The sequence below is a fragment of the Anomaloglossus baeobatrachus genome, chromosome 4 (genome assembly GCF_048569485.1).
Source record: "Anomaloglossus baeobatrachus isolate aAnoBae1 chromosome 4, aAnoBae1.hap1, whole genome shotgun sequence".
Lineage (NCBI taxonomy): Eukaryota > Metazoa > Chordata > Amphibia > Anura > Aromobatidae > Anomaloglossus > Anomaloglossus baeobatrachus.
Window position 1 is genome coordinate 24,238,636 of NC_134356.1, and position 9,911 is coordinate 24,248,546.

A 9,911-nucleotide genomic window follows, 5' to 3' on the forward strand; every position below is an offset into this window, starting at 1 on the left:
TGGCTCTCACTATACAGCTTGGAGTAGGACAACATGTAGAAAAAGTATCCTGTGATCAAAATACTAATTTGCCTAATAATTCTGCACACAGTGTATTGTATTATTCACCCCATAGTCCTTAATGTATTCTAATGCAGCCCTATTGTCCATGTATAAGGTAACGCCATTAGTTCTCATATACGGTAATGCAGCCCCCATAATCCTATATGTATTATAACGCATCCCCATAGTCCTTCATATTGTATTATGCAGCCCCATAGTTCTCCATGTATAATGCACCCTCGCATTCCATGTATAAGGTGTCCTTCGTATTGTATTATGCAGCCCTATAATCCTGCATATATAATGTACCCCTAAAGTCCATGTATAAGGTAACCCAATTAGTCCTCCATATAATGCAACCCCCTAAGTCCTATATGTATTAAAATGCACCCCATAGTCCTTCATATTGGATTATGCAGCTCCATAGTCCTCCATGTATAATGCACCCCTATATTCCATGTAAAAGGGATCCTTCATATAGTATTATGCACCCCTTATATTCCTGAATATAGTATTATGCACCCCTTATATTCCTCCATATAGTATTATGCTTCCCTTATATTCCTTCATATAGTTTAGTACACGCCTTATATTCCTCCATATAGTAGTATGCACCCCTTATATCCCGCCATATACTAGTATGCAGCCCCCATATAGTGCACCACCATATTGTGTGCCCCAATATAATATTGTGCGCCAACATATAGTTATATGCAGCCCCATATACTATTTTGCAACCCCCATATATGCTTCCCCATAGTCCTCTGGAATTCCTGATTAAATACACAAATATACTCACTTCTCATTCAGCCACTGCCCCAGTCTCCTCAGCGTGTGTCCACTGTTCTGCCACTCTGACATTTTAGCACATCAGTGCGCAGTAGGGACGTCACTGCTAGAGATGAGCGATGTTCGAGGTTCGCCAATTTCATGTTCGAGTGATTTTTGTTAAAAGCTCGACAGTTCCAGTTACGTTCGAGAACGGTTCGATCACCAAAAAGCCTAGCTAGTTACTAGCTGGCTTTTCACTGTAATAGTGTGAGTCACTCTGTGATTCACACTATTATCAAATTTCAGCGTATAGTGTGCGGGGGGGATGGGGTTTAGATCTGTGCTGCTGCAGAGTGCTGAGAGAATGCCGATCGCCATTTTTTAATTTTGTTTTCCCCTAACCGCGCGTGCAGTGGGGCGGGCCAGGCTGTCAGCAAATCACAGACACACACACAGCTAAGTGGATTTTTGCCAGACTAGCAAGGGCATGTGTCATAGGCTGTGCATGTCACATGTCCTTGCCCTATAAGATACGGCCATTTTCCCCTTCGCCGCTATTATCTGTCTTCTACGTGTGGGTGACAGTCACCGCTCACGCTGCTGCTACTGCTGCTGTGTGCGCTATAGAGATACAGTGCAATCTACACAGCGCTTTAGGGATTAGGGACTGCTGGTAATTTCAGCCCTTTTCAGGGCTGATTTACAGGCATTCATAGCCATAGCTGCTAAGCAGGTCCGTGCAAATGCGGTGTAGGGCTTTAGATAACAGCGTCTGGCTACCTCAGCTTAGGCAATTCCTTGCTGCATTTGTTCATTAGCAGGAATAGAAAGTGAGGCTTCCTTTGCTGTCCTGCTCCCCAGAGCACCCGTGCATTCTACCCACATGCACATTTTTGCCACGCTATTTTATTTGCCCAAAGAGCTGACACTTTTTGTGCCATCCTAAAAGTGTCTGGAATACTACCTTAGTGTTCCTTTGCTGTCTTGCTACCTACAGCACCTGTGCATTATACCCACCTGCCCATTTTTGCCACGCTATTTTATTTGACAAAAGAGCTGACACTTTTTGTGCCATCCTAAAAGTGTCTGGAATACTAAGTTAGTGTTCCTTTGCTGTCCTGCTACCCACAGCACCCAGGCATTCTACCCAACTGCCCATTTTTCCCACACAATTCTAATTGCAAACTGTGCTGCCACTGTTAGGGGCATATTAAAATTGTCTGGGATAGTCAGTGTTGGTTCTTCAGCTGTCAATAAAGCTAGACCACCTTTGCAATCTACAGCACCTCTCCATTTTTGCTACCACATTTTAAGCGTCCAATCTTGTCGCTAACAAAATGAGTGGCAAAAGGACAGATGCTGGTGGAAAGGGGAACAGGCGTGTTGGAAAAGGAAAAAAAGTTTGTGTCCGTGGGGTAGGTGGTAAAGCTACATTAACATCTGCTGAAGAAATGCCATCTTCCAGCAAAAGTAAGATGTCTACTACTTTCCGTGGACAATCCGATGTGCTTCCTTTTTTACGGAACCGAACAACTGTAACAAAGGTAGATGATGCACAAAAAAAGAACAAGCTTGAATGGATCTCAAGTGCTCCAACAAGTGGCCTCTCCTCCACCTCAACTTCAACATCCAAAAAACAACAGTCCTCTGAGTTGTCATCCCAATCGCACTTGCTTTCTCCCAGCTCTCAAGTCTCCACCCGCCCTGAAGAGTATGGTGTAACAGAGATGGCTGAGTCTGCAGAGCTATTCAGTCACACTATAGCCTGGGAATCAGAGGTCTGCTCCCAAGCTACAGTGAGTACAGACCAGGAAATGGTCTGCAGTGATGCCCAGAACCTTTGTGACTCAGATTCAGGCCCGATGACCAACTTTCTGAGCATAATGTAGACCCTCTTTCCCAAACTGTAACACCTGTTGGTGGAGACAATGAGGAACATACTGATGACGATGAGACGCAGATACCAGATTGGGATGACAACTTAACTTGATAATGAAGTTCTAGATCCCACTTACTGTCAACCCACAGTCAGGCACTCGAGGAGGACACCAGAGGCGGCGGAGGAGGATGCAACTGATGACGAAGTTACCTTGCGCCTTCCTGGACAGAGTCGGAGAACTGGAAGCACGTCAACAACTGCATCCTCAGCCACAACTCTGCCTCTGAGCACAAGTCGGGGTGGCTCTGCAGGTCGCATGGCCTCTAAGCCTTGCCTAGCCTGGTCCTTTTTTGACCTTGCAAAGGATCTCCCAAATCATGTGATCTGTAAAATTTGTCACCAATCTATAAGTAAAGGCCAAAACCTCACCAGTTTGACAACTTCTTCCATGAATCGTCACATGAATAACAAGCATAAGTCCCAGTGGGAAGCTCACCGTTCTGCAATGCGGCCTAGCGGAGTGGGCCAACCACCGCCTGCCCCTTCAAGTTCCTCCTTGCGCTCTTCATCTTCTATGACTGTGGGGACAGCTGTCACACATGTTTTTCCACGCAGACCTTCCACCTCTTTAACCGCAACAGCCAGTTTGCTTGGCAGGTTGTCAGTTGGTTTGGAAGGGGAAACAAGTGTTGGTGTAGAGCTCTCTCAGACACCGAGAGCACCAACTTTGGATGAAGGCAACATCATGTCTCCGCCTGCACTTTCCTCACAGACCTGCAGTTTTCCAGGGACACCCTACTCACCACCGTCTCCACACAGCAGCCAGATCTCGGTCCCTCAGATGTGGACAAATAAATGTCCATTTCCTCCGAGCCATGACAAAGCTAAGAGGTTGACTTTCACCCTCTGTAAGCTCTTGACTACCGAAATGCTGCCTTTCCGCCTGGTGGACACAGAGGATTTTCAAGACCTTATGTCAGTCGCAGTGCCCCAGTGCCAGATGCCCAGTCGCCACTACTTCTTTAAGAAAGGTATGCCTGCGCTACACCAGCATGTCGCACACAACATCACCGCTTCCTTGAGAAACTCTGTGTGTGCCAGGGTGCATTTCATCACCGATACTTGGACCAGTAATCATGGACAGGGGCGTTACATGTCGCTGACTGGGCACTGGGTAACTATGGTGAGAGATGGTGAGGGGTCTGCTGAACAAGTCTTGCCGTCCCCACGACTTGTGCGTCAATCTTCTGTATGTCGAAGTTCCTCCACTGCTTCTGCCTCCTCAACCTCATCTGGGTCCTCCACCTCCGCCCAAAGCCTGTGTGGTCAGGCCACCCGCGTTGTAACTGTACACAAGGAATCCCACACACCTCCTTACTATGCTGGCAGCAGAGCTCAACGGCATGAGGCGGTCTTTACGTTGAAATGTCTGGGAAATAAGAGTCACACAGCTGAGTTGTGGTCAGCTCTGCACTCGGAGTTTCGTAAATGGTTGTCTCCACTCAACCTGCAGCCAGGTAAGACCGTGTGCGACAATGCTGCAAACCTGGGTGCGGCCCCTCGCCGGGGCAAGGTGACAAACGTGCCTTGTATGGCTCACGTTTTGAACCTTGTTGTCCAGCAATTTTTCACCCACTATCCCGACCTAGATGGGCTTCTGCACAGGGCACGGTCACTCTCTGGTCACTTCCGCCGTTCAACCGCCGCAGCTGACCGACTTGCATCGCTGCAGAGGTCTTTCGGCCTGCTGGTTCATCGCCTGAAATGCGATGTGACGACACGCTGGAATTCGACTCTCCACATGTTACAGCGACTGTGGCAGCACCGCCGAGCCCTGGTGCAATACATTATGATGTATAGCCTGGGCCAACGAGATGCAGAGGTGGGGAAGATCATGCTGCTGGAGTGGTCTCAGATCAAGGACTTATGCACCCTTCTGCACAGTTTCGACATGGCGACGAATATGTTTAGCGCTGACAATGCCATTATTAGCATGACAATTCCAGTCATTTACATACTGGAGCACACTCTAAACACTATGGGGAGTCAGGGGGCGGGACAAGAGAAAGGGGAGGAAGTACAGGAGGATTCCTATGTGGAAGGGCTAACAAGATCTACAAGGACCAGACGTTCATCATCACCAAGGCGGCAGGCATGGGACAGTGAGGGAGAGGGATTAACAAGGGCGCATGGTAGCAGCCAAACTGTTTAGGAAGGGGCAGGAGCCCATGAAGAAATGGAGGACGAACTGTCGATGGGCATGGAAGACTCAGCTGATGAGGGAGACCTTGGTCAAATTTCGGTTGTTCAAGATTGGGAGGATATGTCAGAGGAAGGCAGCATGGTTATCACCTCGCCGCCACCAACACAGCAAGGACTTGGGCCGCAGGGATGCGCAAGACACATGAGTGCCTTCTTGCTGCACTACCTTCAACATGACCCTCGGATTGTCCGAATTAGAAGTAATGATGACTACTGGGTTGCCACACTCTTAGATCCCCGGTACAAGTCCAAGTTTTGCAAAATAATTCCAGCCATAGAATGGGACGCACCTATGCAGGAGTATCAGCAGAAGCTGTTACTCGATCTTAGCTCGGCTTTTCCACCAAACAACCGTGCAGGTGCACAGAGTGAATCTCCCAGTTGTAACTTGACAAACATGGGACTGTCTCGTCATCAACAGTCAAACCGTACCAGCAGCACCGTATCTGGTGGAAACAGCAATTTTATTGAATCGTTTCATAATTTTTTTAGACCATCCTTTGCAAGGCCACCAGAGACAAGAAGTCTGACACATAGTCAACGGCTGGAGAGGATGATACAGGAGTATCTCCAAATGAACATCGATGCCATGACTGTGCAACTGGAGCCTTGCTCATTTTGGGCTTCAAATCTTGAAAAATGGCCAGAGCTCTCCACTTACGCCCTGGAGATCTTGTCGTGTCCCGCGGCCAGCATTGTCTCTGAATGTGTCTTCAGTGCTGCTGGGTGTGTGCTGACAGATAAGCGCACGCGTCTGTCCAGTGACAATGTGGACAGACTAATGTTCATCAAGATGAACAAGTCATGGATCAGCAAGGACTTTGCTACCCCGGTGTCATCCTGGGGAGAGTAAAGGCTTGTGGATTTGGATTGTGCTTGATGCAAGTCAACATGTGAAGTTTACAACTGGGGCACAAGTGATGCCACTGATGTTGTGTCTGTGGGGCCCAATTTTTGGAAAAAAGGGAGACTCTGCTTGGAGTCCCCTTGCTGTGTTTTTAAAAATGATCCAAGATGAACAAGTCATGGTTCAGCAAGGACTTTGCTACCTACCCCGGTGTCATCCTGAAGACAGTTAAGGCTGGCGTATTTTTGAATGTGCTTGATGCAAATCAACAGGTCAAGTTTGCAACTGGGGCACAAGTGATACAACTGAAGGGGTGTGTGTGGCCCAATTTTTGGAAAAAAGAGAGACTCTGCTTGGAGTCCCCTTGCTGTGTTTTACATGATTTTAGAAGGGCATGCCATGCCTATATCGGTGTCTCCTCCTCTTTTTCCTCGTCCAGCTGTTTTGTTTTCACATGAGTATATGTCCTTGTCACTTTCTCATGTGTTTGTGGTATGTTGTGAGTTGTTTGTCACCTTTTGGACACCTTTGAAGGTGTTTTCTATGTGTTATGTGTTTGTGTTTGCCTCCCATTGTTTTCAATGGGGTTCGAGAGGTTCGTCAAACGGTTCGTCGAACGGCGCCTCGAACGGAGCCTTCAGAGGCTCGCTCATCTCTAGTAACCGCAGTCCTCCATGCTGACACATCAGTGTCTCACAGACACATAGTAGTAGAATGATTAGAAATAGAGTGTTCTGCTCCTCCTCTCATTGTTCCTTTCAATTGTATTGGCATCTGTGATGGTGATGCCGATATAAATGAAAGTACGATCGTCGGCAGGAGGTCCGCGGGGCCACAGTGACTCACGGGCCCAATCTAGACAGCTCACTAGTGAATCATCTAGAATGGAGTGGCAAAAATGAGGTGCTCAAAATATCCACTCTGATCTAGACGGCTCACTGCTGAATCACCTAGAACAGAGTGGCTAAAATGAGGTCCTCAAAAAATCCACTCCGATTCAATGTGTATATTATGAGGACTTTCGGCTGCGCTCAGTTACGTTTTTTTGCTTTGAGGCTCCTCCCACTCTTCGAAAAAATCCATTCCAGTCACCTCAGTACCAAACTGTACATAATGTAGTTGTTAAAATGAGGTCCTTAAAAAATCCACTTTGATATAGACGGCTCACTGCTGAAGCAGCTAGAACGGAGTGGCTAAAATGAGGTCCTCAAAAAATTCACTACGATACAATGTGGATATTATGAGGACTTTCAGCTGCGCTCTGTTACGTTTTTAGCTTTGAGGCTCCTCCCATTCTTCAAAAAAATCCATTCCAGTCACCTCAGTACCAAATGTACATAATGTAGTGGCTAAAATGAGGTCCTCAAAAAATCCACTCTGATATAGACGGCTCACTGCTGAAGCAGCTAGAACGGAGTGGCTAAAATGAGGTCCTCAAAAAATCCACTACGACACAATGTGGATATTATGAGGACTTTCAGCTGCGCTCTGTTACGGTTTTTGCTTTGATGCTCCCCCCACTATTCGAAAAAATCCATTCCAGTCACCTCAGTACCAAATATACATAATGTAGTGGCTAAAATGAGATCCTCAAAAAATCCACTCTGATATAGATGGCTCACTACTGAAGCAGCTAGAACGGAGTGGCTAAAATGAGGTCCTCAAAAAATCCACTACGACACAATGTGGATATTATGAGGACTTTCAGCTGCGCTCTGTTACGGTTTTTGCTTTGAGGCTCCTCCCACTATTCAAAAAAATCCATTCCAGTCACCTCAGTACCAAATATACAAAATGTAGTGGCTAAAATGAGATCCTCAAAAAATCCACTCTGATATAGACGGCTCACTACTGAAGCAGCTAGAACGGAGTGGCTAAAATGAGGTCCTCAAAAAATCCACTACGACACAATGTGGATATTATGAGGACTTTCAGCTGCGCTCTGTTACGGTTTTTGCTTTGATGCTCCTCCCACTATTCGAAAAAATCCATTCCAGTCACCTCAGTACCAAATATACATAATGTAGTGGCTAAAATGAGATCCTCAAAAAATCCACTCTGATATAGATGGCTCACTACTGAAGCAGCTAGAACGGAGTGGCTAAAATGAGGTCCTCAAAAAATCCACTACGACACAATGTGGATATTATGAGGACTTTCAGCTGCGCTCTGTTACGGTTTTTGCTTTGAGGCTCCTCCCACTATTCAAAAAAATCCATTCCAGTCACCTCAGTACCAAATATACAAAATGTAGTGGCTAAAATGAGATCCTCAAAAAATCCACTCTGATATAGACGGCTCACTACTGAAGCAGCTAGAACGGAGTGGCTAAAATGAGATCCTCAAAAAATCCACTACGACACAATGTGGATATTATGAGGACTTTCAGCTGCACTCTGTTACGGTTTTTGCTTTGAGGCTCCTCCCACTATTCAAAAAAATCCATTCCAGTCACCTCAGTACCAAATATACATAATGTAGTGGCTAAAATGAGATCCTCAAAAAATCCACTCTGATATAGATGGCTCACTACTGAAGCAGCTAGAACGGAGTGGCTAAAATGAGGTCCTCAAAAAATCCACTACGACACAATGTGGATATTATGAGGACTTTCAGCTGCGCTCTGTTACGGTTTTTGCTTTGATGCTCCTCCCACTATTCGAAAAAATCCATTCCAGTCACCTCAGTTCCAAATATACATAATGTAGTGGCTAAAATGAGGTCCTCAAAAAATCCACTACGACACAATGTGTGAAATTATAAGCACTTTCTCGGCTGCGCTCTGTTACGTTTTTCGCCGTGAGGCTCCTCCCACTCTTCAAAAAACTGAATTTCAGTCACCTCAGTACCAAACTGTACAGAATGAAGGCTACAGGGAGATCCTCAAAAAATCCACTCTGATCCAATATGGTAAGTTATGAAGACTGTCAGCTGCGCGGTTCCGTTTTTCCTTGTGAGGCTCCACCTACTCTTTCAATGTCAGTCCTGCGGCCACGACTCGTGGAAATACGGTAAAATTAAAATTCCAGCAAAACTGAACAATCAGCGCTGTGTGTGATTATTTATATTGTAAAAAGCAATAATAAAATGTAAGTTATAATAATAATGAAAATAAAAATTTGCCCTTTGGAAAAAAATAATAAATATAACAGTGTGAGCATCTAATAAATAAAAACAGGAAATCATTCCAATTAGGCTACTTTCACACCTCCGGTTTTTGCTATGCGGCACAATCCGGCACTTTGCAGGAAAATCGCAACCGTTTTTTTTTGCTGCCGGTTGCGATTTTCCTGCATAGACTTTAATTAGTGCCGCATTGTGCCGCATGGCCTTGCGTTCCGTCCGGTTTTTGCCGCATGCGGCAGATTTAGCCGATGCGGCGGCCGGATGGAACGTTGCCTGGCACGTTTTTTCGTGCGGCAAAAAAAACCGCATCGCGCCGCATTCGGCCGATGCGGCGCATTTTTCAATGCATGCCTATGGCGGCCGGATGCGGCGCGATGCGGCAATAACCGCATCCGGCCGCCGAATGCGGTTTTTGCCACTGCGCATGCTCAGTAGCATGCCGCAAGCGGCAAAAACCGGACTGGCCGCACAGGAAAAACTTATGCAAAGGATGCGGTGTTTTCACCGCATCCGTTGCATAGCTTGCACAGCCGGATTGAGCCGCAGAGCTCAAGCCGGATGTGTGAAAGTAGCCTTATAAATCTGATTCCAGCCCCTGCTGTAGAAACTGAACTGTGTTGTATGGAGAAAAGATCACAGAGATCATCAAAAAATCAACTCTGATCTAGCCACCTCACTGGTGAAGCAGCTAGAACAGAGTGGATAAAATGAGGTGACCAAAAACATGTGACTACAGCGAGGCCTCAAGAAATCAACTCTGATCTAGTCACCTCAGCACTGAACCGTCTAGATCAGAGTTGAAAAAATGAGGACCACAAAAAACCCACTCTGATCTAGACACTTCAGTAGTGAGCCGGCTAGATCAGAGTGGAAAAATGAGGCCTCCAAAAATCAACTCCGATATAGCCGGCTCACTACTGAAGCAGCTAGATCAGAGTTGATTTTTTGAGGACCACAAAAAATCAACTCTGAACTAGACGCAAC